Genomic DNA, 5,942 nt, shown 5'->3' with positions numbered 1-5,942 from the left:
CAAATAGCTGGAGTTCAGCTAAAAAGTGAGCCCATTCCCAGAAGAGACCACCAGAGTAGGGGGCAGCCAGGGGCCAGTTTTAGACTTTTCATTTGCAGATTAAAGGCCTTTTCCACTTGTCACGTCCTGCTACTATTGCACTCTGGGGTCAGGACTGATCCAACACAAACACACCTCTGGAATTATTTCTGTGAATATGGGACCCTGAGAAGTGCTGTAATGGCAGCAGAAACGTGTGAGACAGATAGTACTTGCTAATGGAACTCCAAAAGCTTTCATAGAAGGACGTCATGTCGTGGGTGGGAGAGGGGAGAGGGCCAGAGAAAAGGAAGAGGGAACAGCTAATGATCTGGGGGGAGGCAGGTAGAAGGTGAGAAGAACGGTGATGGCCAAGTGATTGAAATGACATTCCAGTTAGCCATGACGTCTGATATTTTTAATGTCGGTATAGCTTACCAGGCTATGTGTGTGTGTGTGTGTGTGTGTGTGTGAATTTATATATATAAATATATATATAATCTATTCATGAGACTTAGAGTCAGAGACACAGACAGAGGGAGAAGCAGGGAACCTAATGCGGGACTCGATCCCAAGACCCAGGATCATGACCTGAGCTGCGGGCAGATGCTCAAGCACTGAGCCACCCAGGCGTCCCTCCAGGCTGTATATATTATTTCACTGATTTTCTACAAATCCCTGGAAGATAGATAGGGCATGTGTCATTATGAATTTACAGACTAGATACGTCACCCATTACAGATGAAATGATTAAGACAAGTAATTTTTCCCTCACATTAGTAGGAAAAGTCAGTGAACTGGTATCAGATAAGCCCTTATCAACGTGTCATACTCCCTCCAACCTTCTGTCTTGCTTTTTTTTTTTTTTTTTTAAGATTGTGTTTATTTACTCATGAGAGACTCGCAGAGAGAGGCAGACACAGGCAGAGGGAGAAGCAGGCTCCCTGCAGGGAGCCCAATGTGGGACTCGATCCTGTGACCCTGGGATCGCGTTCTGAGCCAAAGGCAGATGCTCAACCACTGAACCACCCAGGCATCCCCCAACCTTCTGTCTTAATGGCATTTCACATATACATATAGTTCTTATTATTTTAATATTTAGATACCTAGTCCATTTGCATGGTTTCTAAGACTTTAGGACCCACCCTTCTTAGCTCAAGAAATGAACCAGACCATAATCCAGAAATCTGGGAGGTCATTAGGGAGGATCTACAGGGTCCGGAAGAGGAAATGCTGAATCTTGGATTAAATATGAGAATAATAACTCAGGGTTTTTTTCTATGAGAAGACTAAGGACCCAAGTTAACTTCCGACTGGTTCCCAAAAGAACCAGTCTTTTGGTTCCCACCAAAGAGTAAAGATGCAGGGAAGTGGTCATTGAAAATTGAACACTGCACTCCAAAATATGTTGTGAAAACTGACGGAAGTTTCTGGAGTCCAAAAAGCAATCAGGCACCAGAGCAGAATGGAATTACTGCTTTATATTTCTTGTGTATGGGTCTCAGCATCATAATGACAGCTTTCAAGGACTACTTAGGTTGAAATATGAAGCCACTAAGGCCAAGAGTGGGTAAAGTCTGGACAATTCCATCCACGTCACTGTTTCCCCCTGGCTCTCTTGTCTCCCTGTGGAGACAGGAATTCAGAGAACACAATCGGAGAGCCAAAAGGGGAGAGGCGTACGGGAGAGTCCTCCAAATGCCGATTCGGCAAATTTTAACTTTTGCAGCTATAAACCTTTCAATACCTCAAAATAAATCCTTCAGTTTTATATGAGATTTTGGTTTCTGCAGCTGTAGATTTATGCAGTGTGCTCAGGCCAGGCCAAGAGAAGTGAACACAAGTGATGTAACAGATAACATAAGGATGTTATTCAGCTTTTCACTATACAGCACTGCTCACTTAGGAACTTTCCAAATGTCATGTGTAGCCCCCCTCATTAATTAGCTGCTAAAGCAGCTGATCTTTTGCCATGGATGCGTGTCTCCAGCTGCTGGCCTTCGGCTTGCGAGACACAGGAAGCAATGCACTTCCTCGCCCCGGCCTGGATCTGAGACTGTCAGACAGGGAAATCACCCAGCGGCATCACTGGGGCAGACTAATCTGTCCATTGCTGGTCTGCCCTCTTTTGTGTGCCAAGTTGTGTGCCTTGGTTGCTGGTGAGAAGTGGATTACTGAAACGTAATGTGCTTCTAGAGCCAACTATATTCACTAGGAAAATTTTTAAGACAGGTCAACCACATAAGCAGCCAGGAGCTTTTGATAATAAGACCACGCATAAGGCAAGAACAGACCTATTACTGTATTGCCTTTATTGACTTTCTTGAGAATAAATTGACTAATATTTTATGAAAATTATTATGAATCAGGCTCTATGCTATTTTTCCTACAAATATCTTAGTTAATCCTCATGATGACTGCAAAGTAGATAATATCAATTTCACTCTACAGAGGAAGAAACCAGGGTGGAGGGGGTTAGATGCCTTACCTAAAAGTCATCCAGGTAGATGCTTGAGGAACCCTGTCTCCATTTTCCTCAACACCATATGGAGTTGCTAATTCCTCCAAAAATAGCAATGTGTAAAAAGAAAGAGGAGACTGTCTTCTAGCTAAAATTATGGAGAGAGACCTACATCACTGCTCTTCCATGAGAACTGCAAAGGTTTTATCATTATAGCATCACCTGTATGCGAGAAGAATGGGTTTTGTTAACAATGACTGAAACCATGGTTTTTTACATTAGTTTTAATTTTACCAGAGTTTTACCTGTGTGAGTTCTACTTCTGGCCAAGATCGAGTAAAACGGTCTATACCCTCCCACATCCAACAAGCTCTCAAAAGCAAGACAAAAATGCATGAGACAATGGTTTTGAAGATACTGGACATCAGTCCATGAAGGACAGTGAAACCCACGAAAAAGGAAACAGCAATGTGAGTCCTGTGATTTACTCATCTCATTGACCAGGTGCAGAGCAGGGAGGGGTACCCAGGTGGTACCCAGGGGTACCCAGCTTAGCAGTCTCCTGGAGTCAAGGAACCAGAAATGGTTGTCTGGGAGGGTCAAAGCAGTGAGAGCTTGCAGAGCAGGGCCCTTAAGAGGATAGTGATGTACTGAGCAGAGAGCTCCAGGGATTAGAAATCTTTCACTGATCATTGCATATATTGGGGAAACTGTCTGAAGCTGAGAAAAGAAACACCTCCAAGACTTAGAAGAAACAATTTCTAGACCTCACCAGGGCCCCGGAATAGTTCTTGTTCCCACCAGCCAGAAGGCAACCCTGGCCATTCACGAATCCTCAGGTACAGAAGCAGGGCAAGATCAACTCTGAAATACATGCTGCTTTGTTCTTGCCTAATGAAACTTGAAAGCATGACCCTACAGCACCTAACTGTTCCAAATGACTGCATTCCAGAACATTTTCTTGTATTAGGTCTCTGGTGATTTCTTTTCCTCAACATATCTTTGGATGAACAAGAACAGCTTTGTGAGAATGAAGCTGCTGCCAGGATATACTTGCAGAGAACTTGTGACCACGACAGAAGTCCAAGTTTTGTCTCTTGTCCCAAGTTTTTCATATACAGCACAAGCATTACTCTTGACTCCCAGTTCTCTTTAGTATTCTCCAGAAAGTACCCTCCCTGCCTTCTGTTGGGATAAGGATAGGAATGTGGTGAGAGAAGGTTGGGAACCAGATTTTAGTTTTTTACGCCTTATTCTTCACTTCTGCCTTGCTGAATGCCCCCTTTGCCAAGTACCTGAAATTTACTGTGTTTTAAATTATTTTTTTTTTTTTTTTTTTTTTTTTTATTTATGATGGTCACACAGAGAGAGAGAGAGAGGCAGAGACACAGGCAGAGGGAGAAGCAGGCTCCATGCACCGGGAGCCCGACGTGGGATTCGATCCCGGGTCTCCAGGATCGCGCCCTTGGCCAAAGGCAGGCGCCAAACCGCTGCGCCACCCAGGGATCCCTTTACTGTGTTTTATTAGCACAAATCAGCTCATTTTTTATTAATATCTTAATTTATAGGCCCATGGTTTTCAGCTCCCTGCTCTCTGTTATACCATTTATCAAACTGGTTACCCACTTTCTATTAACCTAACTTTTGAAGAAATTTCTAGTTCATTCTGTTCACCTTTCTTAGCTTTTTAAAACTAGAGCTTCCTTTGAAATTATTTTACTGCCATGTGAGCAGGGCTTGAAGAGAAACACATGTGTGTTGCATTACACATATTCAAATGCATGTTCAGACAATTTTTAGCTAGAAGTTCCAGGGAATTCTTCCTAAACTGCACATGAGCAGCCTACACTGAAATCTGATGAACTGGGCTCCCCTCTTGCTTTTTTGTTTACTATCTTATTCTACCAATAAGAAAGCTCAGGTGTAAAATGATTCCATAAGTTGTTCAAGGTCACAAAATCATACGAGTTGTAACGAGAATTAAATAAGGTAAAGCACTTAGCATGGTTATGGCCTTATCATTGCCGAGTAGAAAAAGTTGTTTTTCATGATTAAGCATCTGGTCCTTATTGATTCTCCAACTTCTGAATACACTATAGGTAAGTCTGTAGGAAAATGGAAAAGATAGAAAGGTATATGAAGGGATAGGACATAATATGCTCAACCAGGGAATAGTGACATCCCAGAGGAAGTGACAATCATTTTATAAGCTCAGGTGTAGGGCTTACATTTGTTTGATTTTTGGATTTTTTTTTTTTAGCTTTGTAAGCAGCTATGAAGCCAAAATATGTTGGTAGTACAATGACAAACTCTAGTAACTCTTTCACAGAGTAGATTGAATCATTCCTTATAATGTGAGAAAAATAAAGTATAAAACTTTCAGGAATTTCTTGGTAAAGTATCTTTAGTGTAGTAATGTTACATTCAATTCCATTTTCTGAATCCCTTAAATATGTTACTTTTCTATTTTATTTTCTTGTGTTTCCAAGTAACTTTTTAAAGTTTCTGCCTCCTGCTATGAAGACAGGAATAACTAGTGCCAGACAATAACCAACTCAGAAACTGGACAAAATATATGAAACGACAGATTTTAGACACTGGGCAACAGGTATTATAGGACTGTGATCCCTGCAAGAAGGGAAACAGATAAGGTAAACCTTATGATCACCCTGACTTTCTGCTTGGAGGCAATTTTGGAATCATGATGTAAGAAGGGAAGAAAAGCAGGACCCGGTGGTCTCCTTGAGCTGAAAAGACAAAGATCAGAGTTGGAAGAGGCTGAGGTGGTTGGAATTTGTGCTTCTGAGTACTAGAAAGGAGAGATCTACAACAGAAAGAGTCTCAGGAATCTGCAGAAGGGTCTTCTCATGGCTTTAGTTACGTGGTTAGAAGAAGACTCCACGAAGCTAACCAAGGAAAAATGAATGGAGATAAGACTACTTATGGGAAGCTCTCTGGAGGAAAATAATTATATTACATATATCTGAAAAAAGAGTTTTATTCAAAATATATAAAGAACACTTACAACTCAGTAATAAGATACACACACCAATTAAAAATGGGCAAATTATTTGAATAGCTAATTCACAAAAAAGCATGAATGACTGATAAGCATATATAAAACTGCTTATTAGAAATAATGGAAATGCAAATTAAAACCATACAAAATAAAGGAGTGTTTTACTGTTATTAACACATACCCACTAGAATGACTAAAATCTAAAAGACTGACAATAGGGATGCCTGGATGGCTCAGTGGTTGAGCGTCTGTCTGCCTTTGGCACAGGGCGTGATCCCAGGGTCCCAGGATCGACTCCCACATCAGGCTCCCAGAAAAGCCTGCTTCTCCCTCTGCCTATGTCTCCTCCTCTCTCTCTGTCTCTCATGAATAAATAAATGAAACCTTAAAAAAAAAGACAGACAATAGCAAGTGTTGCAAAGATTTGGAGCAAATAAAACTGTC

The sequence above is a fragment of the Canis lupus genome, chromosome 9 (genome assembly GCF_003254725.2).
Source record: "Canis lupus dingo isolate Sandy chromosome 9, ASM325472v2, whole genome shotgun sequence".
In the NCBI taxonomy this organism is placed as follows: Eukaryota; Metazoa; Chordata; class Mammalia; order Carnivora; family Canidae; genus Canis; species Canis lupus.
This window is presented reverse-complemented; position numbering follows the sequence as displayed.